This window comes from Microcebus murinus, chromosome 6, assembly GCF_040939455.1.
Source record: "Microcebus murinus isolate Inina chromosome 6, M.murinus_Inina_mat1.0, whole genome shotgun sequence".
Classification (NCBI taxonomy): Eukaryota; Metazoa; Chordata; class Mammalia; order Primates; family Cheirogaleidae; genus Microcebus; species Microcebus murinus.
This window is the reverse complement of record NC_134109.1, coordinates 20,843,615-20,869,013: the sequence shown is the minus strand read 5'-3', so window position 1 is coordinate 20,869,013 and position 25,399 is coordinate 20,843,615. Positions and strand designations below refer to the sequence as shown.

Here is a 25,399-nt window from a genome sequence, read left to right as displayed (position 1 = left end):
CACATATTACAAACCTTTTACAGCTTGCTACAACTTTTGAAACTTGGTTTTAGCATTTAGGTATGTATAGTATGCACATGAACTTATCACATACTAGGTCTGAATTTAATAATATACATCTGGAGGCTCAAAGAATAGAATTAGCCTAAAGATTCCTCTCTTTGGGGAGGTGCTGAGTACATTCAACAGACCTATGCTCCAACTTTGTGTTCCAAGATTTGGCTGTATGTTAATTGCCGTGAAGCTCATTCAACTTTGCCCTTCAGGTCCTTGGTGACAGGAAAGCGCCAGTATTATTCAAACTGGACTGTGTCAAGTTGAACAAACAGAGCATTGGGAGCCAGTTCTCTTTAATGGGGAAGGCTACAAGAAGCATGGTTAATGTGACCTAATGTGAATTTTTCATTTCCAATTGTCATTTCTTTGAAATCTCTCCTAATTGATTGCAGAATCTGAATTCAGAGAGAACAATCAGCTGTCGGTAATTCCTTTTAAGCTCTCTGCAGACCCAAGCACCACTTTTCTCTTTAAGAGCTCTTTTTTTTCTGTGAGGGGACTAGAGCAGCAGAGAGAGGGAGGGTAAGTAGCTGGTTTGCATGCGGTGAGGACAGGCAGCCCAATCAGGCTCTTGCCGGTGTCTTAATCAGAGGCCTGCGGTTCACTGCAGCGGTTGAGTGCTACCTCCTTGCCAATGGCATCTTCTGTTTAGAGACGCTATTGATTGCTCCTCTCTCTTTCTCTTTGGGGAGAGTTTTCAGCCGCAGGGCGATGTCTGGAGAAGGGCAAGGGGAAAGGTGTTCTGTTAATGGTGCATAAGACTTGGAGCAAGGCTCTAATTTTCCACGCAGTAGATGCACTAACAATGCAGACTCTTTTAGAAAGGTGATGAGTGAGGAGATATGAGACAGCAATGATAAGCCAAAAATGCTGGTAGAAGCTTAGGGGAGAACAATATCGTGAGTGGCTAAGAAGTAGGTTCAGCATAGTCAAGAAGATGGTAGGCAGTGCTCTAAAGGAGGTCAGGCTGAGTGCATTAACTCTGCCTGGAAGAAAAGGGAGAGAGTTGCTGGTTAAAATCTTTTTTTTTTTTTTTTCTGGAGAAATGTAAAATCTGGAAAGCAGGCAGGGACCAAAAATATAGTGGATCTATTTGTAGACTCTACATACAAATCAAAATTTCGGTGAGGGCATTGGTGAGCAAGCAGGAACGTCTTTAGAAACTGAGACCCGTCACAGAAGAAACTTCAACTATTTTGAATATGACATCTATCGGGGGTAAGAAGAATGTAGAATTTAATTATTCTTGATTTAGAGTTTGCTATGAGGATGAATAATTGAACACAATCAAGACACTTTTTCTTCAAGCCAGAGAAATAGTGCTGAGGCAGATACACAGTGGGAGGTGACTCAAACCAATTTGAGATTCTGCATGAGGAGATAACATAATTTTGTATATTGAATGGTTATAAAAATAAGGAATAATACTTTATCACCCTCTTGTTGTTAAGTAGTTCAGAGGCAGATGTATAAAACGAAGTAAACTTGAACTCCAAGTGCTATAAAGTAGAAAACTGTGAAAGAAAGAGAAAGGATTTTCAAGACTTAGACAGACATGGGTTCAAATTTTGGGTCAACCTCATATCATGTTACTTTGGTTGAAGTCTTCATTTTTCTGAAACTTGCTTTTTGTAAATGGGTAATACTAGGATAATATGCGTGCTAGCTATTCTTCCTCCTAACTCCCAGGTCTGCATCTATTTCCCACCTTTCCCTGTCCTGTTCTGCACTTGACAGGCTGTCCCTTGTGATTACACCCCCTGGGTGTCCCTGCTGGTTGGCTTCAGGTTCAGATTAGCCAATGTGAGGTAGCAGCAGGGGTAAAGAAAAGTCCATGTGTTTCTTCCTCACTCTCTCCTGCTTTAGCAACGAAAGCAGCAGCTTTGTCCTGTCCTGATGGAGCTCCTGCCAGGTGGAACCTGCTCCATGGTTGCTATTCTCACCAGGCTTCAGTAAATATTGCTTTTTCTCCTTGTCTGTCAGCCCCAGGAAGTCAGGTAAAACTTTACCACTGTTGCTAATCTTTGAGTGCCTCACATCCATTGTTTGTTTCCTTAATTCTGTCTACCACACACTCCTTTAAAACACTGAGGTGAATCCCATTTTATGTTGGTACCCTGATTAATACCTAATATTTGTAAAATATCAAAGAAAATGTCAAAGGATGTATGCAACAAATAAAGACCTATCAAGACTCACTTCTTGATAAGTCCAGTAGGTTTTACTCAGAGAGGCCTCAAAAGATGGTATGATAGGCCCAATCATAGCCCCCAAAGATGTCCAGGTCCTAATACCTGGAACCTATGACTGTTACTGTACACACACACACACACAAAATAGCAGATGTGATTAACTTAAGGATCTTGAGATGGGGAGATTATCTTGGATTGTCTGGGTTATAATTGCTATCCCAGGTCCTTACAAGAGTCGAGCAGAGTAAAAATTCACACAGAAGAAAAAGGCAATGTGACTACTGAATCAGGATGCTGCACTGCAGGCTTCAAAGGTGGAGGAAGGGGGCAAGAGTCAACAAATGGAAGGAATGCAGCTCTAAAATCGGGAGATGGCAAGGAAACAGATTCTTCCCTAGAGTCTCCAGAAGGAACATGCTCTGAAGGTACCTTGATTTTGGCCAAATGAAACTGATTTGGATTTCTAGCCTCCTGCATTGCAAGAATAAATGTGTGTTGTTTTAAGTCACCAAGTGTCTGATAATTTGTTACAGCAGCCGTAGAAAACTCTCAGTGCATATACCAAGGTTCAGGGCTTAGTTTTCAGGTTGCAGATTCAGAATGCAGTTCTCAGATACTATATCCCTTTTAGGGATGTGCCAACATGAACCAAGATGTAAGACTGATGCATAAAATCACAATGACAACTCGTCAACTTCCCATGAGAGATATCATTCCTGTTGACTAGAAGATACATCAAACTGACCAGTCCACTCTTCCCTACTGACAGACAAGCTTGGGAGACTAGTCCGTAATCAGGATGCCAGTATATTGATTTATAATTAAAACCAAAATTCTACCACATGGGTGGGAATCTTCAAGGTTTTCACAGGCAGCCTGTTTTCCATCTGCCAGCAGAAAAACCTGGAAAGACAAAGCATAACGGAGGGTTACGTGTGGAGTGCTGACTCTGAGGAAGGGAAGTTAGATTAATTACTTGGTGAATGGCAACAGGACAAGACATCCTGAGACATGCCTTTGGGACTGGAGCACTTGAATTGCTTTGGCTGGCCTCTTACTGTCCCCCTTCTCTTTAGGCAAGGCCTTGCCAATGGGACCAGGATAGCTGTGCTGGTTTTGTAAGGATCCCTCTCCCTGCTTTATTTCTGGATAGTCCATGGCAAATTAACCTTTGTAATTCTTTCTTCTCACATGATCACTGTCCCCACATCCTTTTTCTGGGATACGTGAATGCTTTCGTTCTAACTGGAATTGAATCCTGCCAGCATAGGATTCATTTAGTTTCTTTAAAGTGGCATTGTGTATCTCACTATGTGTTGATAGAATAATAAATCAATGATTATATTTTCCTTCTTTTCTAGTTATAGTGTAGAGATGTGCTTCAATGCTTTTCTATAAACTGCTAACAAATCGTGTGCAATACAAGGTAATGTACATAAAGGGCTTAGCTCTGTTCCATACAGAGGGCAATCAATAAAGGTAATTTCTCATGCCTGTGTTCCTCAAATGTCTGGAGTATGGTAAGGATGTGTCACAGGTTAAAATTCAGAATGGAAACCTCAGAACCTGTCATCTTCTGATGATCTTAAACATCTCAGGAAAGCAAAAAATCCAGCATATAGAGCTCTGTTTCTTTGTTCTTCTTATGAAACATATATTGTTCAAGAAAAAAATCTATTTTATTCTCATTTCACTCTCCTCTAGCTGCAGAAATACTTTTAGGCAGTGATAAGATTTCATTATTCCAGAGACCAGTGAAATGCTCAGTAGGCAAACATGTCTCTAAAAGACAATATTCCATTTTGCATGTTGATATATTGTAGAAAAAGAAAATTCAATGATGAATATATTTAATTTCACTCAAATGTTTATAAATCAGATTATTGTACCATAACTATATTTTCTCCATTTATATTATAATTTCTGAAATATACTCTCTCTAAAATTGAACCCTGGAGAATAAAAATATTCATCAGAAAGGATGTAGCAAACTTAAACTTACATAATTAACCAAATACTAATAATTTCATTAAAAATATTTTCACAAGCTGTCATATACAATATTAAACTTAGGACAGAATACAGCAGAAGGAAATGAGCTCAGGTTGCAGAGAAAGACAAACCTGTATTTAAATGATGGCTCAGCATAATATCTTCCTCTCCAAAATGATGTTGATAAATAAAATTATGTAGGTAAACATCCTGGTTTAGAATTAGGTATTTGTTAATAACAAGAATAACAATTGCCTTTTATTGGTAATTATACTGATAAACTTAGTATTATATAGAAACAGAAAATTGACAATGATTTATGGGAAGACCAAAAAAACCTTATTGTGAAAAAATATATCACTATAGTTTTCATTTTTAAAATTTACTATCTTTAAATAGTCTTTTCCCCTGTACTTCTCTTAATCTCTTACCTGTTGTCACTAGACATTTCCAGTAGAGGTAGTGAATTCAGCTATAATAGAAATATTGTGCTGTGTACTGATACTTACAATAAACAAGTTCTTTATGTTTTTTTTTTTTAATTTAAAAGTCAGGGAAAAATGCATTCTAACATCTTGGCAGACTTCAGGCAGTATTCCAAGTGCTTATATCAAATCATCTGGTAGTGAGCTAAGTTACTGTTTGGTGTTGCTTAGCATAGGAAATGGGGAACAATAATAATGGGAAAGGTGAGAGTGTTTTGTCACCCAATCTCCTAGAATATTTGAAAAGTAGTTAGTGGAAATCTTTCTTCACTTGAGTATCTTTATCTCAACACAGCAGCTAACATTTTTATATTGCCCTCTATGTTATTTGATACAGTCCCCTCAGAAATAGAGTAAAGCCAGTTGGACAGATATTATTATTACTGTATCTCTCTTTTTATTTTGTTATACTTCGTTTGCTTAATAGCTGAGGAAACAGGCTCAATTGGTTAGATAATATCCCAAGTTAATTTGGTTGAACTATAGATTAGAATTTTCTTTCACTGGAAAAATATTTGGAATAATTATTGGTAGATAGATAAAGTGGGTAGAGCTAGAAAGTAAGCAATGGATGAGAATATAAGATTGAAGCTTCCAGAACATAAACCAATAGGATATAACCAAGATAAATGATTAAGTTTCCTTTGAGTGTCTAGACATATTTTATTTATGTCAGATAACTGTCACCACTACACAAAGAATAGAGATAATTCAGGCAACTAAGTCATATTACCATGTGTTTCTGGGGATAGGATAGGTATGAATTCCAGGCATTTTTCCTTCATACTTCAGTGTTAAAGTGTAGACACCCTGTGGAGTCTGTGAGTTTAGTAAAATTGTGGCTATTCTTATTACTGATGACAACCATAACTGAGAAAGCTTGTAAAATATAATTTAAAATTGGATTGAAGCTAAAAGGGTAAATCTCACATAGAATATGTGCACAAAAGTTGTAGTTTGTTTCTCATTTAATATAGTATGATTGTATTATGCCTTTACTTAAGTTTACAATTCAAGTTCTATATAAAGATTATTTTATAATCTCCCTTCCCCTGCCCCCAAATAATCCATACTCTCCTCTGCAGCTGCTTTTTGCTTCATGTCAGAGATCTTCTGACAGTAAAACCTGAAGAGCTAATACGATTAGATTACCCCCTTCAGGTAACCTCCGGAGGTTATGAACTCAGCTCTGGAATTAGATGGGTTTGGTTTTGAATTCTGGTTTGACTATTTCTAAACTGTATGACCATTGACAGGTTACTGACTGAGCCACATTTTCCTCATCTATAAAATAGGCATAATAGAACCCAACTCAAGAGGTTGTTGTGATGACTATTCATTACACAGTGTAAAAATCCAAACTATGCCTGGAATATAGTAATCATTCAATAAATGGTAGGTCTGCTATTGCTGCTATTATTACCGGTGCTAAAGAAAGTTTGCTTTCATAATTATGTACTTTTTCAGTTTGAATAATGCTTTCATAATATTCTTTCTGCTTTATTAATTTATTCACTCACTTGTTAATTCAACAAATATTTCTTATCACCTATTTATTCTTTCATAAGTTCTCATGAGACATCAAATGACCAATTATAGAAGAATCATCAGAAAGAGAACAAGAAAGGCTGAGGCAAAAATGATTAATAGTGTTCTTATGCTTCTTTCCTGCCTTTCTTTGAAGAATAATCATTGATGTAACAAATAATTCACTTGCCATAAATTATATCACATGCCCCTAGAAATATGGGGCATACAGAAATGTTGTAATAAGAACTGTGTTATATGGATTCTTTGGGGTTAACAGAAGTTTTTCTAATTCTTCATTATTCTCTGTGCCTACATGAATGGAAACCTGTTTTATTTTATTTCTGGCCCCAATCTCTTATTTTAGAATCTGATAATAGTCTGAGTTGGTTATTTAACAAACTAGCATTCAAGTTGGACCTCATAGGTATGACTTGAGACATAAATTGTACACTAAGTAGGAAAAGGAGTCTGTGCCTTGCAGAATGGTTCACTGAGAAGAGCCTCCCTAAGGTATGGGTTCCCTGAAAGAGGATTGAAAATTGGAAGACAAATCTCTTTGCTCCATGCCCAAAGGGACACATCTACTTAAAAATATCTTCTTTATCAAATTCATTATTTTTAGACCAAATTTTGAAATGCACCCCTTGCCATGAGCAAGGTGGATATGACAAGGCAACCAACACTCTTACACAATAAATAGAGCTCTAAGCCAAGGCAGTTTCAATGTGACCTTGCACTTACTCTAATTACCTTTCTCTTATTAATTCCAATCTGCCTATTATTGATAGTTTCATTATGCTATGCTTCTAACGACTTTGCCTGGGAGGATCAGGAGAGTATTAAACATTTGAAACACTCTTTAGCAGAAGAACTTGGGGGAAAATAGTATTATAATTACAAATAACACTTTTCAGTCTTTCCCATCACCCTTTCTACCTAATTCCTAACCTTTTCTTAATGTATAACTCCACTCTGTCTCCTTCATGAACATTCTTGGACTACTTCAGTCCAATGATTATGTTTTTGCTTTTATTTTTCATTTGCCTCAATTGGAACTTATTATTCCACTCTAATTTATAGCAAATTATTTCTGTAGCTTGTCTTAGGTCCTTAATGAGTTGTAAGCTCTTTGAGGTTAGAGATGTGACTTATTATCATTATATTCTTATGATCCTAAGCACTGTTCTCTTTGCCACTCGTAAATTTTCATTGCAATCATATTGGTTATATTAGTGCCATTTTTAGATTTCAATTGTTCATAGGATTTTACAAAGTATTTTTATATACATTATCTCTTTGGATTCTCCTCATTGCCCTGTGAATAACGTGTATAATTTTATAGATGAGGAAATGGAATAAAATGAAAATTTAATTTATTTATTCAAAGTCAAACTATACCATAGAATTTATTGATTTTTAAGTAAAGGGGTTTCATTATTGTTGTTATCTCAACTTCAACTTGGCTTTATTGTTGTTAATGCACTGACGTGGAAATAGTCTTACATTTCTACACTTTGGAAAAACCTAAGGAGGATAAAGACTTTGAGATGAAAGGAGACAAGTTATACATGATTTCTTATCTTTGGATCTGCATATCCTATTCCCCCTAACAGTAAGAAAAAAGAAGCGGCAAATGCAGGGTTACTGCTAGCACACACAGCACTTTTATGAGAATTAGAAAAAGGCACCCCTCTGGGTAGATGCAGGACTGGGTTGATGGTGCCTGGAGCCATTTGCCTCCTGCCCAGCACCTTGGACAGCACCAGCCAGTTGGACTGTGCACAGCAGTCCAGGGCAAATGCTGGGAAATCGATGGCTGTGGAAGGATTATAAGGTCCAATGCAGATACTAGTATAGAAGAAATAAATGATACTGGACAAGTTGGTTGAGGGGGCCAAAAAAGGAAGGAGTATAAGCTAACAGATAAATTTAGAAGTGCTGTTTTGGCATAAAATAAAAATCAATCTGTTATGCTCTTTAGCCTCATGGACTCTGGAACTATAATTCCTCTTTGTAAGAAAAGAATAGAATTTACAAAAGTTGATTTTATTTTTGCCTTAATTCAAGAAATTTAAGCTCCTAAAATACCCCAAAATATTTCAATAGAGGAGTAGTTTTCATCCATGTGCCATCCCATTCTTGAAGGTACCTTTGAGAATTTAAAAAAGGTAGCTTTGAGAATTTTAAAAAAGTACATCCTCTACCCAGTAAAAATAATAAATGATACATGCACATAAATATTTAACAATTAGTTTTAGTGGTTACATGAGAGCATTTTTGGGCTTAGTGGATTGTTCTCATAACTGGCTGGTCATTACAATTATTGGAGGTTTCTTAAAACATGCAGATTACTCACCTTCACCCTAGCAGATTCTGATTAATAAATTTGAAAATAGGCCTAATATATTTGAATCATTTTTTATAGATAAGATGAGATCAAAGCAAGAAAAAGTCAACAGATGTGACAAGAAAAGTAGTTAATGGGTGTTTTTATGTTGCTAAGCATAAATCAGCGATGGACGTGGCTATTTGAGACATAAATTTCTCGAGTGACTCTCTCATAAAAATATTCCTCTCACTTTATCCATAAGAATCATGAAATATGTGGCAGATAATGGGAAGCTATGGGCAGAGGGAGGGTTTTCAGAATGCAGCATGGAGGGGAAGGATCTCTTTCTACACTTGGTAGCATGTAGGGAGTCCCTGGGGATAGGACCAACTTGGAGGCACAAAACTGCTAGAAGACAATATTGTGTTTTCACTTTGTCAGTATGAATAGTTGAGTGAAAATATCCAGCTCATTTTCAAAGCAAATGTAATTAATGATTCCTAAAAGGGTGACCAGTGATAATGAAATTATAAATCGAATTCTCTGATAGACACCCCCCATAAAAATTCTTAAAGAAAAGTTAACAGATTTGAAATGGGATGTTCTGAAATATTTTAAAAGTTTCATTCATGAGTTTTCAGTGGGAAACAAAATATAGCATATGTAAGAATTTCTGCCTCATGCAGAGAAAAGTTCAAGGGGACATGGTATTGGGCTAAACATTAGATATAAAAGGATTTTTGAGGGTAAAATAATCTATTACCATGCATTAATTCATTTCCTTTCTTCTGTTTTTGTACCAGTTACAAAGATTGACCCTACTTGTGAGTTTTAATATTAATTGATATTATAAATGCAGCAAATTGACACATTGATTATAAGACAGTGTGCTAAGGGGAAGGAAATGGAAGCAAGTGAGATGTATGTGGTTCCATGAGAAGCAGGGACTACGTGATTTCTAAGGTTTTATTAATTGCTTTCTTTAGATGAATCTTCATTTTGGATTGGTGGTTGATAGGAAAAGGGTCCAAAAACATGGCAGGAAACTGGAGCCTTAATTGGTAGGAATGATTGAGAGTCTTTAGAGAACATCAGTATCCAACATTTGTTGTATTGTTGTGGTCTAAACCTTCCGTCAAGTTTTCACAATGACAAAAAGTCAAAAGTGTGACTATATTTAGTCCATGGATGCTAAATGTGTAAATTCCAATTGTGTGTTCCTCAGTGTTTCTCAAAGTCTAGCACAAGGATTTCCTGCATCATACTTGAGCTCTTTTTGGTAATAATATAGATTCTTCAGCCTCTTTCATCAGAACTTTTGAGGGAGAGTGGGAGTCCAGGAATCTCCATTTTTAATAAATGTTTTGAAGCAACTTCTATATACACCTAAGTTTGAAACTGTTATCATGGTTTGGTAGAAAAACTTTGAAAGTTAAAAGCATCAACATCATTGGGCTCACTTAGCCTGATAATCCCTTGATCATTAGGCTTGAGAGCTGGATTTTAAAGCCTGAAAGACAATGGCTGTCAGGTTTGGATTTGAGTGAACAAATAAATTAGGTCTCTGTGTTTACTGAGCTCTGTGCTTTTGAAAATAGATTTGGTCCTCTAGCTACAACTTTCCAACTGCAATGGAGCTGAGTGCAAAACACAATCACTGATTGATAGCCTCATACAGTGTTTAAACCTTTAGAGAAGCTAAGACTGGGCTGATTTGTGGTTGAAAGGGGCTAAATGATCTCTCCTGGAGTTCAGGGAACCAGCTGCTTCCGGAGCTGGCAAAGGAGAGCAAAGCTTGAGGCAGAGGAGCTCCAATTTGCATGAGATGTACTAAGCAATGCTCCTATTAGCTGATGTTGCCTCTCTCTGATGACTACCTTGGGGAGGAGATGGGGGTTGTGAACTTTGAAGTGGATTATTAATTATTCATGTCTTCCTTGCCTGGATGGAGGTAACCTGCATCTCAGGAGCCAGGTCCAGCATTCATTATCTTCCTGTCGATGTTTGCAATAAAGTAACACTGAATATTAATCCTTTCACCTCATTCTTAACTCCCTCTTCTCCCTTCTCCATTCTTTAGATAGGTTATGCAAAATCGTGCCTTTCCCTTAATTTGCTTCATTTCTGGTACTCCTAAATCATTTATTGTTTATTCAATTATTTGAAGCCCCATTAAACTGAGAATTAAGTTCAAGGGCTGCTTACTTGAAAGCTCTCCAGAATGCAGTATTTCCCTACTCGGATTTTCAATTTATTTTTTAACATGTTTGTGATAATCGTGTCATGATTAGTGACTTCTCACCTGTCCCTTTATGTCTATATTTTGAAATTTTAGGAGTTTCATAATTTGTTTTTTCCTTAGGTAGAAATCTTTAGAGACTTTGTTGTCAGGTTTAATCAGGGTTTTATAGTAAAAGGCAAAAGACTTGTTTTCTTGTCAAGTACAGATGTTTGCGTGTGTGTATGTGTGTGTGTGCATGCCTGTGCCTGTCTGTGCATTATTTATTTATTTATTTTGGTACAGATTCTTGCTCTGCTGCTGGGGCTAGAGTGCTGTGGCATCAGCCTAGCTCACAGCAACCTCAAATTTCTGGGCTCATGTGATACTCCTGCCTCAGCCTCCTGAGTAGCTGGGACTGCAGGCGCATACGATGATGCCTGGCTAATTTTTCTATTAAAATTTTTTTCTATTTTTAGTTGCCTGGCTAATTTCTTTCTATTTTTAGTAGAGATGAAGTCTCACTCTTACAAAGGCTGGTCTCAAACTCCTGAACTCAAGCAATCCTCCTACTTTGGCCTCCCAGAGTGCTAGGATTATGGGTGTGAGCCACCATGCCCGGCCTATGCATTACTTCTTAAACATTTAATTATTTTCAATTTCTTTTAATTTTTATTTTTTGTTGATATACAATGTTTTGCATATTAATGGGGAACATGTAATATTTTATTATATGCATAGAATGTGTAATGATTAATTTAGGGTATTTGAGGTGTCCATCACTTTGACTGTCTATCATTTCTATGTGTTGGGAACAATTCTTCTTCCAGCTACTTTGAAATATGCAGTACATTGTTGTTAGTTAAGTCCCTCTACTCTGCTGTCGAACAACCAGACTTATACCTCTTATTTAACTATATGTTTGTACCCATTAACCTACCTCTTTTCATCTCCCCCAACCCTTCCCAGTCTCTATTATCTATCATTCTACTCTCTAACTTTATGAGATCAGCTTTTCCTAAAGAGGGACAGTAGATAAATCACTACTTCTAAAAGAAATAAGTTAATTAAGCAAGAGATCATCAAGTCCTGATAACAAAGAATAATGTGCCTCATCATCTGGTATATTGAGATAGGGATTAATTCAAAGGTGAATTAAGATTATCTAGCAGAAGACTTGGTATGAAGATTTTTAAACAGAAAAGGAAAAACAAAAAATTACCACAGCATGATAATGGCTAATTGAAAAAATGCAATGACAGCCACTGGGCTAATGCCAAGAAATATAGGTGGTCAGTGTTGATGATTTTAGCCATTGCTTTCTTGGTTTAGTTCCAGCTTTACTTTTTTCTTTCTTTGTATTATCTCTTCATTCTTCTTTCTCTTCTTATTTCCCCCTTTTTATTAACTAAAACATGGTTTACATTAAAATTCACATGCTATGTTGTATATTCTATAGGTTTTGACAAATGTCATGTATTCAACATTATAGTATCGTACAAAATAATTTCAGTTCCCTAATCCTCTGTGCTCCACCTATTCATACCTCTCTGTCTCTCCCCCAAACCCCTGAAAGCCACTGATCTTTTTACAATCTCTACAGTTTTGCATTTTCCAGAATGTCATTATCATTGAAATCATACACTATGCAACCTTTTCAGACTGGCTTCTTCCACTTAGCAATATGCATTGTGGTTCCTTCCTGTCTTCTTAGAAGATAGCTTCCATATCTTTATAGCTCATTTCTTTTAATTACTGAATTGTATAAAATTGCATGAATGTACCACAGTTTATTTATCCATTCAACTATTGAAGGATATTTTGTTTGCTTGAAAGTTTTGGCAATTTTGAATAAAGCTTCTATGAAAATACATTTGCAAGTTTTTGTGTGGACATAAATTTTCAACATAATTTGGGTAAATATAATACCAAGGCTTATGGTAAGATCATGTGCCCTCACCAGAACCCAACCATGCTAGCTAGTACCTTGATCTCACACTTGCAGCCTCCAAAGTTGTAAGAAGTAAATATTTGTTGTTTCAGCCACCAAATCTATGGTAATTTGTTATAGCAGCTGAACTAAGACAATTATGCATTGAAAATCACCATTTAAACTATAAGTCTCTATGACATAGTATTTCTTTTATTTTTCCTCTTTTGCCTTATTTATTTCTCTAACTATCCTCTCTTCCCTAGCATCTATCTTTAGTTGCCTGGCTAATTTCTTTCTATTTTTAGTAGAGATGAGGTCTCACTCTTGCTGTGGCTGGTCTCAAACTCCTGACCTCAAGCAATTCTCCTACTTTGGCCTCCCAGAGTGCTAGGATTATGGGTGTGAGCCTTGAATATGAGAGGCATATTTGCCAGTCAACCTCAAACTCCTGGACTCAAGCAATCCTGCTGCCTCACCCTCCAGAGTAGCTGCGACTACAGGCATGTGCCACTATGCCTGGCTAATTTTTTCTATATATATATATTAGTTGGCCAATTAATTTCTTTCTATTTATAGTAGAGACGTGGTCTCGCTCTTGCTCAGGCTGATTTCGAACTCCTGATCTGGAGCAATCGGCCTGCCTCGGCCTCCCAGAGTGCTAGGATTATAGACATGAGCCATTGTGCCCAGTTCCAAACCAAATATAGGTTTACAAATGATTTAAAATAACTGTTTGCACCTAACTCAACTAAAGTGGGAAGTTGAATAATTTGTGTTATTTTTCATTTTGCACCTGGACTTTTGGTGCATTAACCTAGTGAACTTGGATAGGTACTTTTATAAAATGAGCCCCAAGGTCACGTCTTAAACCTAGAATTGATTTGACAGAGAGACCAATTACATTTTATTTTTTTTTTTTATTTTTTTTTTTATTATTTTTTTTATTATTATTTTTTTTTTCTTTCTTGCTACAACAGAGTACCTGAGAGCAATTACATTTTAGAAATTCATCCCCATCTCTGTCACAAATATTGGGTGAACAACCATACTTTAAGCCCACTGAGGCAGCGGTTTTCAAACTGTGCTCTGTGGAGCCTTAGGAATTTCAAAATATATCTACCTTGCACCTGTGAACATAGTGCAGTGCTTTCAGAACTCTAAGGACTCCCCTACCTCTGCTGATTTCTCCAGAACAACTTTGTTTATGTTAATTAATTTTTCATGTGATATTACACTTGAAGAAATGGTTTTTCTGCTCACAAAATGTTTGATTTTTTCAAAATTATAAACTGAAGTTCAAGATTCTAAATGTTCACTAGTACTCTGTTTTTGAAACTGGCTCTTATGTTTAAAGCCCATTCCTGGGAAGAATTATATTAAATGCATTAGGTGTTTTATATGTTTAGAAGACTATTTGGTATGTTGTCCTAGGTATGATAGTTGATCAGTAAACTATTTTTACTTTAAAATCTTCTGTATTTATAACTGGCTATGACAGAGCCACTATATCTTGTCACTGATTCAACTCAAGTTGAAAAACACTTAAGCTCAAACTCTAATATGTTTTCTTTCTTGCTTGATTTATAAACCTGGCCTTTATGTTTTGAGAGCCAAGGATGTGGATATAGACTTGAGACATAAATGATGAGGTTGTTTATTATTCTGTTTCTTCTCCAAAGAGATAGATCAAGCAAGGGTTAGAAGCAAGAGCTGTGTGAATGAAAATATAAAAGAAGAATCCTCAATGGAAATGAACTCATATCTTCAGATATTCAATCCATTAATTTCTACCGATCAATCCTTTGAAATATCTCATGAATCTAGTCCTTTCTATTCTTATAGCTTTCATCCTCTTCCAAATATTTTTCAACTCATGTCATTCTCCATGTCTTTATTTTCTGTCACTCATAATTCATTTTATATATGGCCTTTAGAATTAGCTTTCTAAAATGCCAGTCCTATACTATTGCTTTCATGGTAAAAAAAAAAAAAAAAAATCTCAAATGGTTACTCATTATGTCAAGATTAAGTCCTTGCTCAACAGCATGGTATTGAAGTTACCTGTATTTTTTAAATCTTTAAAAGTATTCAAATTTTACTTTTTAGTATATCTCAATCTAATTTTTATTCCATATAGACTAGTTTACTATCTCCCTTCTAGTTGTATAATGCTCATTCACTGTTCCAAGATTTTGTTCATGCTTTGTTTTCTACTTTTCCATCTGATTATTCAAATAACTGGACCATTTTCTATTCAAAGTTTGGTTTGGTTCCACTCCCTCTATGACCATCTTTGGATCACTATTGTCCTTCCACTTATATTTCTCTACATATATTATCTAAGACATTTATTTTGATTAATTAATGTTGTCTTTTTACTGGCTGTATTATATTTCTAATAAATTGTCATCTATTGTAAAACAAGAACTGAGTCTTACCACAGCAACACAATCACTGACAACAATAATGACAACAATTTTTTATGAGCACTTGTTTTGAGTGGTATCCACTTCAGCACCCAGGACAGCTCTACCAAAAAGGAAACGTGGAACTGAGTTTTTGAAATCCAGCATTAAAGAGAGCAATATGAGTCACAAAAAGGCAACAGTGTAAAATATCTCCAGGCTACTCTAAAACTGAATTTCTGTTACTTAGGCAAGGAATTGATATTGAAGTCAAGTTAGAAATTCTTGCTAGTTTCAGTTGTGCTCTAACATGGAATCTTCCTGTATCCAGCAAATGTTCTAAAGTCCTGTGAGTGAAGACGAATGAGGGTAGGTGCTTGGAGAAGCCCCTGTAGAGTATGAGCTTTAGATTTTTCCTTACTTAAGCCAGAATAAGTATGCTAAATATTATCTTATACTTCTCCTAACTAAAGTACTAAAGAGGCTAGAAGTAACATTATTTCTGTGGAATAAATAGCAGAATTGTTCCTTTCTTATTTCTCTGGGAATAAAGGCTTGCAGAGAGAACATACCACTCATACCTAATCCCAGATAAACTTTTCTAAGGAAAGAAGAGTAAGCCCTTTGTAAACTCGTTGGTCTGCAAAGATATTTTTCTTTTTTTGTTTAGAATACTGAAGAAAGGCCTCTTTGATGATGATTTCTTTGTTGATTTTTAATTTAGAATTTTTCTAATCTCCCTTTCTTGATTATTACAAGCTTCATTTTTTCTACCTACAATACTTGTGGCCCTTATGAATATATATCATTGATATCCAAGAATTTTGGAAAAGTAAGGGTTCCATTAGTAATCATAATGTCGAGAAAGAGCATTTTGAAAGCTCCAAGTTTATCTTCTCACTTACAGCTTTCCCCCTCTTTTCTAAGTCCTTAATTTAAAACAATGAGTAAGTGCCACTACATTTTGAACTGTGATTTCTTAACATTCTGCTAAACAATTTGCTGTTTGTCTGGGACTGACACTTTCTGGTTCTAATCTACTTGGATCAGATCATTGACTGAGAAAACAAGAGCTTAGAGAGACATTAAATATAATTCAAATAAAACAAACAAACAAGGAAATCTAGGGAAACATTAGTAGACTTCCCTCCTCCACCAAAAAAAAAAAAAGACAAAAAAAGGAAAAAGATAGGAAGAAAAAAGAGAAAAGAATAAGAGTAATTATTTTTTTCCCCTCAAGAATGTTAGTTATTTAATATTTGGGTCAGGGAGGTATTAATATAATAATCATTGAATGTTTTTGAACTAAAATTTAAAAGAAATCTGGTTACATTTTTTATTTACTATAAATTCAATTGTGTGTGATATATAACTTATGTATCTTTCCTTTTACACAGTCTGAATAAGAAGTTTAGGCTACCAATCAAGAAGGTAAAAGAAATTAGTTGTAAAAATGTAGGGAGAGGAACAGTGTCTGGGAAGTCTTAGGAAACAAATCTGAAATACAGAATTTCAGGGAATTAAAACTATTCAGATGATGTGCTCCTTAAAATTTTATGCTGTTTGAATAATAGCTGCAAAATTCTTATGGGGGAGAAACAAACACATTTTGAATGCAATCAAGTTTTAAATCATGGCAATGCCATTGAGAGCCTTAAAGGACACAGCAGGATTTGTCTATGCCTATTAATTAGATAATGGTGGCAAAGCACTCTAAAGATGAACAATGTTATATAAATAGTAGCCTTGTTATTTGGGGCATTAAGCATGAGTTTCTGTATACATATGGAACTGATAAATCTTTTTAAATGTTAATGTGTTGAATTTTTCCACTGCATATGCTCCTTACGTTTCAGGTACCTCTATTGAATGTGTTGTAATTTTTTAAAGAACTACACAAGTATAGGTACGTTTTAACTCTACTATTAGATCATTATTATACACTAGTCTAGAAGATGTACATGCATTCTTTGAAATAAAATATAATGCAACATTTTGATAATTTCTATTTGAAATTTTGAAATATCACCACTATTATTATTATCACATATATTAATTATTCTCCATACTCTTTATTAATACTCTTCATCAATTCTCTCTTATTTTGAAAACTAAAGTAGTGCAAAGGAGAGTAATAGCAACTTAATTATCTACTTCAGTAAGGAACAGTTGAATTCCTAACTGTGGTATAATAGTTTTATATAACTTTGAATAAAGGGTTCTAAATTTTTCTCTGTGTAAGCAAAATCAAAATGGGAAGTATGTTTGCTATGTAAGTACATATAACTAAAAGCGGAGGTATTTAAATATCAAGAATATAAAATTCCTTCCTTCATTCTAAAATTTTTCATTGAAAATGTTCATATAAATTTTTAGGGAAATTTTTTGTTGGAAATAAACTTTCAATTTGATAATGAACTTTATTTCCAAGAAGACACTCTGCTTTACATTGTTCATTTTATATTTTTTATGATGCATTTACTTAGATACTTAAGGATTCCTGTATTAATAACATTTAGCACTAGTAATACATTTCTAATTAACCAAATGATTTACTTCATCAAAAAAATAAAATCTGTAAACTTAGAGGGTGGAAGAGAGAGGAAAAACACTTATCAAATATTCTATAGTCCTTTCTTCTACTGTTTATTTATTCATTCAGCATTTGTTGATTACCCGATTATTATTAATATGAAGAAAGAGTATTCTATGACAGTTTGTATTTTAGTTGGTGGAATTTCTTTTTGACCTTAAATTCAGCAGAGTAATTGGGTTAAGTAATCATTCAGGAAAACAATCCTAGAGTCATTTTTATAAAAAATTACTCCAATCAACTTAATTTTATCTTCATTCAATTTATTTTTGCTTCTTACCCCACCATGTTTTTGGATGATGGCTCATAAGAAAGAGACCAAAACCATTTTTTCCCCAAAGGATGAGACCTGTAATGGACAGTTTTATTGTTAATGTGACTACATCATAGTACCCAGTTATTCAGTCAAACACTAATCTGGGTTTTGCCTTAAGGGTATTTTGTAGATTTAATTAGCATTTAGAATAGTTTGACTTTTTGTAAAGGAGATTAGTCTGGATAATCTGTGTGGGCCTCATGCAATCAGTTGAAAAGTCTTAAGAAGGAAGATGAGTTTTCTCTGAGGAAGAAGAAATTTTGTGTGGACTGCTGGTGATGTTCTAGCTGGGCTTCCAGATGGTCTGCCCCACACTATCCTACACAAAATCCTAGGACTTTGGACTTGCCTAGGTGGCCCCCACAGTCACAGTCACAATAATTTATAAAAAATCAATCTCTCTTTCCACCACCATGTATTTGGATTGAGAGATCTATATATCTAATCTATCTATCTCTATCATCTACCTATCTTCTACTTCTTTTGTTTCTCTGAGGTAATCCTGATGCAAGATCATCATGCTATTCCACTGTAATTTCCATCAAAACACTAATAAACAATTCATAAACAATGATTCATAAGGCCTCATAACTGTCCTGTGAGATAGGGTGTATTAACTATGTATTCCTGATGCTTGACATCTTGGTATCTTGCAAATGCAGGAAGGCTACCCCTCCCAGGGCTAATCAATCCCTAGAGATAGTAAAGGATTCACCTCCAATAGTCTTTTACCCAACCCAGAAACCATGCCCTCAACCACTTCCTCTAACAGGCTCTCACACTTGCAGCCACTATTTCCCTGCCCTATTCACCCTAAGACCCAGGTCTTAGTCCATTTGTGCTGCTATTACAGAATACCTGAGACTGGGAAATTTATAAAGAACAGAAATTCATTTCAAGAATGGAAAAACAAGCACCACGTGTACTCACCATCAAATTGGTACTAACTGATCAACACTTATGTGCACATATGGAAGTAACATTCATTGGGGATTGGGCAGGTGGGACGGGGGAGAAGGGGATGGGTAAATTCACAGCTAATGAGTGTGATATACATTGTCTGGGAGGGGCATGCTTGTAGTTCTGACTAGGGCAGTGCAAATGCAATAGTGGTAACCCAAGCATTTGTATACCCCCATAAAAATTTTGAAAAAAAAATTTTGGAGGCTGAAAAGTCCAAGATCAAAATGCCAGCAGGTTTCTTTATCTGGTAAGGGTCTTGTCTTTGCTTTTAAGATGCCTTAAGATTGCTGCATTCCCCAGAAGGAACAAAAGCTCTGTTCTCACATGGTGAAATGTGGGAGGGCAATCAGGATGAATTTTCTCCCTCACACTCTTTTATAAGAACACCAAATCCCACTCTCAGGACCTAATCATCTCTTTCAAGCGCCCCCCTAATATTATCACATTGGCAACACCTGCATTTTGAAGGTGCCAGACAACTAGGGACAGCCCTTGTACCCTGGAGCCCACTGAAATTATTCAAACTAATTCATCCTAAACCTGCTTATCCTGCCTCACCATTTTTCCCCACAGAAACCACAGTAAAGGTTCTTGCCCACATTTTTTCTTAGCTTTCTCTGCCTCTAGACTGATACTGGGGCTTCCTCATGTGGATCCTAACAGTGTGGAATGCCTCCTCCCCTTGGGATCTGTGAGTATAACCAATTGTCTTTTCAACAGCAATTATCCATATCCGAATAATAATAAAACCAACATTTTAAAACAGAGGAAGGCGGTCTATGTATTTTAAAGATATATGACAGAAATGCTTTATAATATTTTAGTGCTATAGATTGTGAATTTATTTTGCTTTAAGGATTTTAAGTGGATTGTCATACATTTATATATCCAAGTTTATTTTTCTTTGTTTTAAATGCATGTCATTTTAGTTTTTTTAAAAAACTCCCAATGTTAACTTTGCAGTAAAAATGATTTTGTGAAATCTATCTCTTGGGTTCTTAATTAGTACTTGGCTGACTTTATATTTGGGGTCTACTTCTAGAATGTCAAATAAAGCAACATGTGAAAAATTTAGAATTCTCTCTTTTTGTGAATGTGTGTGTAAGCAATCTTAACTGCAAGAAAGTTTTCTCATTTTCACAAATACACTTCGACACATACATATTTCTCAAATGCACACTCACCTAACATTAGGCATATCTGTATCTATCTTGCTATTTTGGATACTACATTAAAATTTGAATTTCTGTTTATCAACTAGGGATTTATATATAATCTAAACTGGAAAAAATAACTTTATATATATATACTACCAACTTGAATATCAGAAAATTGAGATCAGTAATGAATTCTTATTTTTAAATTGTTTTTACATGTTAATGCTAGCTCAACTGTCTTAGTCCATTTAGTGTTGTTGTAACAGAATACCTGAGACTGGGTAATTTACAATAAATAGAAAGTTATGAGCTTGTGGTTTTGGAGGTTGGCAAGTCCAAGACCAAGGGGCTGGTAAGCAAGGGACTTCTTGCTGCTTCATTCCATGGCAGAAGGCAGAAAGGCAAGAGAGTGTGAGTGAGACAAAAGGGGGCCAAACTCATCCTTTTATAAGGAACTCATTCTTGAGATACAAACTCACTGTGATAACAATATTAATCCATTCATGAGGGCAGAGCCATCATGGCCTAATCTTTCATTAGGTCCCCACCTCTCAACATTGTTGCATTGGAGATTAAGTTTCTAACACACACATATTGCTTATTGGGGGACACATTCAACTCATAGCAATCCAATCCTGGGCCCCAAATTTGTTTTTTTCAATGCAAAATATATTCATTCTATCCCAATATCCCCAAAGCCTTTACTCATTTTGGTACCAACTCAACAGTCCAAAGTCTTATCTAAACATCATTCAGATAAGACTCAAGGCATGACTCATTCTGTGGCAAATTGCTGTCCCCCTGTGAGCCTGTGAAATCAGACAGGTTTTCTACTTCCAAAATACAATGGTGAGACAAGCATAGTGTAGACAACCCCATTCCAAAAGAGGAAAAATAGGCAATAAAAGAAGGGCAATTTGTCACAATTAACTCCAATACTCAACAGGAAAAATAGCATTAAATCTGAAAGTTGGAGAATAATATTTTTTGACTCTATGTCTTACCTTCTGAGCATACTGGGGTTGGAGTTGAACCCTCAAAGCCTTAGGCAGCCTAATCTCTATGGCTTTGCTGTCTTGGGCTTCTGAGCTCTCATGAGTTGGCAGCACTCCTAAGCTGGGGCTGCATGCTGGTAGTTCTATCATTCTGAGGTCTTGGGAGTGGCCCCACTACTGTGGCTCTATGAGACATTGACCTAGTGGGGGGTCTCTGTGGTGGCTCTACCTTTGCAGAAGATTTCTTCCTGGGCCTCAGGCTGTTCACAACATCCTTTGTATCTAGGTGGAAGATGCTATAGCCCCATAGTCCATGTACTCTGCAAGTCTACAGAGTCAGCACCACTGCTTTGTAAAGAAGTGTTTGTGCAATTATTTCACTATTTTTTTTTTTTAGGATTTTTTTTTAAATTTTTTTTTATTTTGGCATATTATGGGGGTACAGTTTTTAAGGTTTCAATAAATGCCCATTTCCCCCCCCCTGTATTTCACTATTTAACATTATAATGTCTTTCATTTTGAAATGAGTATAAAATTGAAAGTGCTACAAAGATGGAAATATTAAGCACATTAAAAGTGAAACTTTTAATCCATTTGAATATTCATTAAATTTAATTCAATTACAAAAGAAAATAAAAAGCTAAATTGTATGAAATCCTAAAAATCTATAATTGAATATGGTTTTTGAAAGGTGAAGCTTAGTGATAAATTTATAGAAGAAGTTATTAAACTGTGGTTTGAGTAATAATTAATAATGTTATAGTTAAAATGTGAAGTGCTTCTTTGCCCAAGCAAGGAGTGAAGGGATATAAATGGATAATATAATTTGGTTCCTACAACAACCATATGATATACATGTCAAGAATTGTGAATGAGCTGAGGTTTTACTCTACTTGCCAACTAACTAGTTAGCATGACAGATTCAAGGGTACAGGCAGAAGTTAGAAGACTTTGGGTCAGAGACAAAGAACCATTTATTACAAAAATAGCAGAGACAAAAGTATTGGCATTTACACCAGTTCCCCAAGTCTAAATTATACAGTAAGGGCCAGATGACTCTTGGGTTGCATCATTGGAAAAGAACCCCAAGTTTAGAAAGCCCTAATCTTTTAATGGGTCTATAAGCAAAACTGCCATGTTTTTCATCTGAAGGGAGATTGGTACTATTGTGGAATGCAAAAGGTAATGTTTCTACCCTGGAACTAGCTCTGTTTTTCAAAGTTATTTGGTATGCAAACATTCTTGAAAAGATATTCTGGAACAAAATATTGTCAGAGCCTTGATTCATAATATATGCAAAAAGGCAAAGGACCCATGGGAAAATTTCTTCCAAAGATACACATTTCATTATTTCCAGTATAAAGATTAGGAAGCTGAGACTTTGAAGCCTTAGGTGACTTGATCAAGGTCACAGAGATTTGTATCCAAACATCATTCTAGCAATCTAAATGCAAAGAGAAATTCATAGATCTACATAGCTATTAATAGGATTAGAGCTCACCAGAGAATGTTTAGAGAAGATTTCCACTCATAGCCCTATGATTATATTTTGTTACCTGTGGACTATGCAAAAAACAAAAAACAAAACACACATACACACATAAAGCCAGTCTCACAATTCCAGACTTAATCCATGCTCAATCCTGTGCAATTTTTTTCAATCATAGTTTCTTCTTCCCAATATTAGAACCAATTTCTTCTTTTTACTCAATGTTACCCAATTAAGCTAAAAAGTTAACTTTCTAAAATTAATGTGTGTGGTATGCTGCAAATAGAAATCCATGTTGTTAACCTTTGAATTAATTCTAGATTGTTGGATAACCTAAAGGAAAGCGATAGCAACATCAATCAGCCTGCCTTATATCAATAGTTTTCTGAAAATGAAACTGTCACTTAACATATGCATGGTTATTGTTTTTGCTTTGAGACATTCAACTATGAAGTACCATTTCAAGAATGCACTGTATATTAAACTATTGGACTTCCTTCATGTAAATATCAGTGTGCGACTAGTCAAAAAGACAATCAAGACTTCACTTCCTATTAGCTGGGAAGGCCACAGTGGAAGTGTAGCTTTGTGCTTGACATGGGATGACCTGAGAGAAGGGGTGACCCTTAGGAATAGAAAGGCAGAGTCCATACAGAGTCTGAATGGGACTGTACAACCGAAGCAGAGTGAGTGGATTTGTAATAGAGGAAAGAATGGAAACTTCCTTTATGTTCCTGTTTATGCCATCTACATAAATCATGCTTGAGATTTAATTTTTGCTCTAAACTATATTAAACATAATACTTACTATGATATGTTAACAATACTGGGTAAAGCCAGCCCATACAAGGGAGAAATAGTTGTTTCTATTTAGATGCTACTTTGGATAATCTCAAATTGAGCTCATGGGATTATAAACTGTGTGTGTAGAAGTGTCTTTGGGGTTTAGTCCCTGTTCAATGGCACATTTTTGCCCTTTCAAGATACTATCTTTATTCTATGGTGAGATAGCAAGTTATGTAATGTAACTTATTCGTCTGAAATGGTACTGGTTTGCAGAGTACCCTCCAAGCTATGTTTATCACCTTGGGGGAGTTTTGCACCTATACTAATCTACAACTACATACATATATGAAGAGAAAGTGCCTTATCATTTTCACTCAAACACAAACAGAACCACCCATCAATCAGAATTTCCTATCAGTTCCCCATAAACCTAAACATCATATGTTCCATTCTGTACAGGGTATGCGCAAATTAGGCTGAACTCTGCATTAAGTTCTACACTGTTCTGGGGATTTATTGAACACAATTAAGCAGTCATGTCCTTTGAATTGTAAATGATGTTCCTAAGCTACAGACTGAAATATCAGCAAACAATTCAGTCATCTGATCAGCTGCCCATAAATTGTGAAAGCTCCCTACCAAATCAGACTTATTCTTTAAATCCTATTCATTTCTGACCTGTATAAAGAGCCTGAATTAAATTTTCTTCAATTTCTACAATGTAGTTCAGATCCATGTTTCCATTTGTAGGCAGTGTGCAAAACAGCAACTGGATTACAGTACCCTATAACAATTTGTAAATTTTTTATAAAAGTAAAATAAATGAAGATACACTAGATACAACCCCAACTTCTAAGTATATAGCTACACAAATTACATACAATTTTGATAATTTTATGAATGTATAGGAGAGCTAATACTATGAGACCCAGGTTCCTTTTACTTCATAAACTATCTATATCTATGTCTATATCTATATGTGGTATTTAAAAGAAGGAAGACATAAAATGTTTAGCAATTTCATACTGAGAGTCAGTGATTATTGTTATTCTTTTTCCATTTCCAAGGGTGAAGAACATTATCTTAACAGCATTAACAGACTTCAGCAGTGAAGAAATAGCCACCTGAGGCCTGGAAAGGATATGAAAGAAGCTATAGAACCAAATTATGTTGGCAACATTGAGGTAAAGAATCAGAAGGAAGAAAGTCATATAATTAGAGTTTGTGAATGAAGCTGAGTTGAAGCCCGACATAGGTGTATAGAATATGATGAGAAAATGGCAGTTTTTGAAATCATTGCAATAGATGGGATTGCTGAGTCTGACACAGGGCAGAAGAAGGATAAGAAAATACTGGCACTCACTCTGAAAAACATGTATACATATGTTAAATGGTAATGAAAGGAGCCCCCTCTGTGGCTCACTCCAGATGCAGTGGTTTGTCGTTTTCAATAAAAACTTAATGCCTCTCCCTGAGAATGAATGCGTGCCCTGGTTTATAAACGGATAATGTGCTGGCCTTATTTCCACTGTCTGACAGATCAGCAAATATACGTAGGCACAACTGCCTATTTGCTATTTACTACTACAGTAAATGGCAAGCCATAAAATGAGATCTGTTTAAATTGCATTTTGCAAACAATCCTTACTTCGTGCCATACACTCTATGAAACATTATTATTATTATTAATGAGGCACAGTTAAGGGTGCCTGGTGCTAGGAGAATTGTGGATTTCTTTTACATTTAATTTTGCAGAAGAAAGGAACTCAGAGATTATCTTGTTGGAGGTTTTCATTTTATGGTGGAGAAAACTGAAATATTGTAATAACTTGACCATGATCATACAGATAACTAGAGATAAAGGCCAACTACAAATACAAGTTCTCAGTATTTTTTATTTTAAGTTGGACTAAATACCCATATTCCTATATTTAAAGCAATTGTTAGCGAGACAAAATC

The 25,399-nt window shown here is 35.5% G+C and overlaps 1 long non-coding RNA gene across 1 annotated transcript in view; it reads left to right on the top strand.

Annotated features, from left to right (window-relative positions):
* The window catches only part of LOC105867926 (uncharacterized), a 473,857-nt gene extending 449,226 nt beyond the window's left edge, over positions 1 to 24,631 (top strand). The window contains exon 5 of the long non-coding RNA XR_012919616.1: positions 24,508 to 24,631. This is a non-coding gene — a long non-coding RNA (uncharacterized LOC105867926). The remainder of the gene's footprint in view (positions 1 to 24,507) is intronic.
* The last annotated feature ends 768 nt before the right edge of the window (positions 24,632 to 25,399 follow it).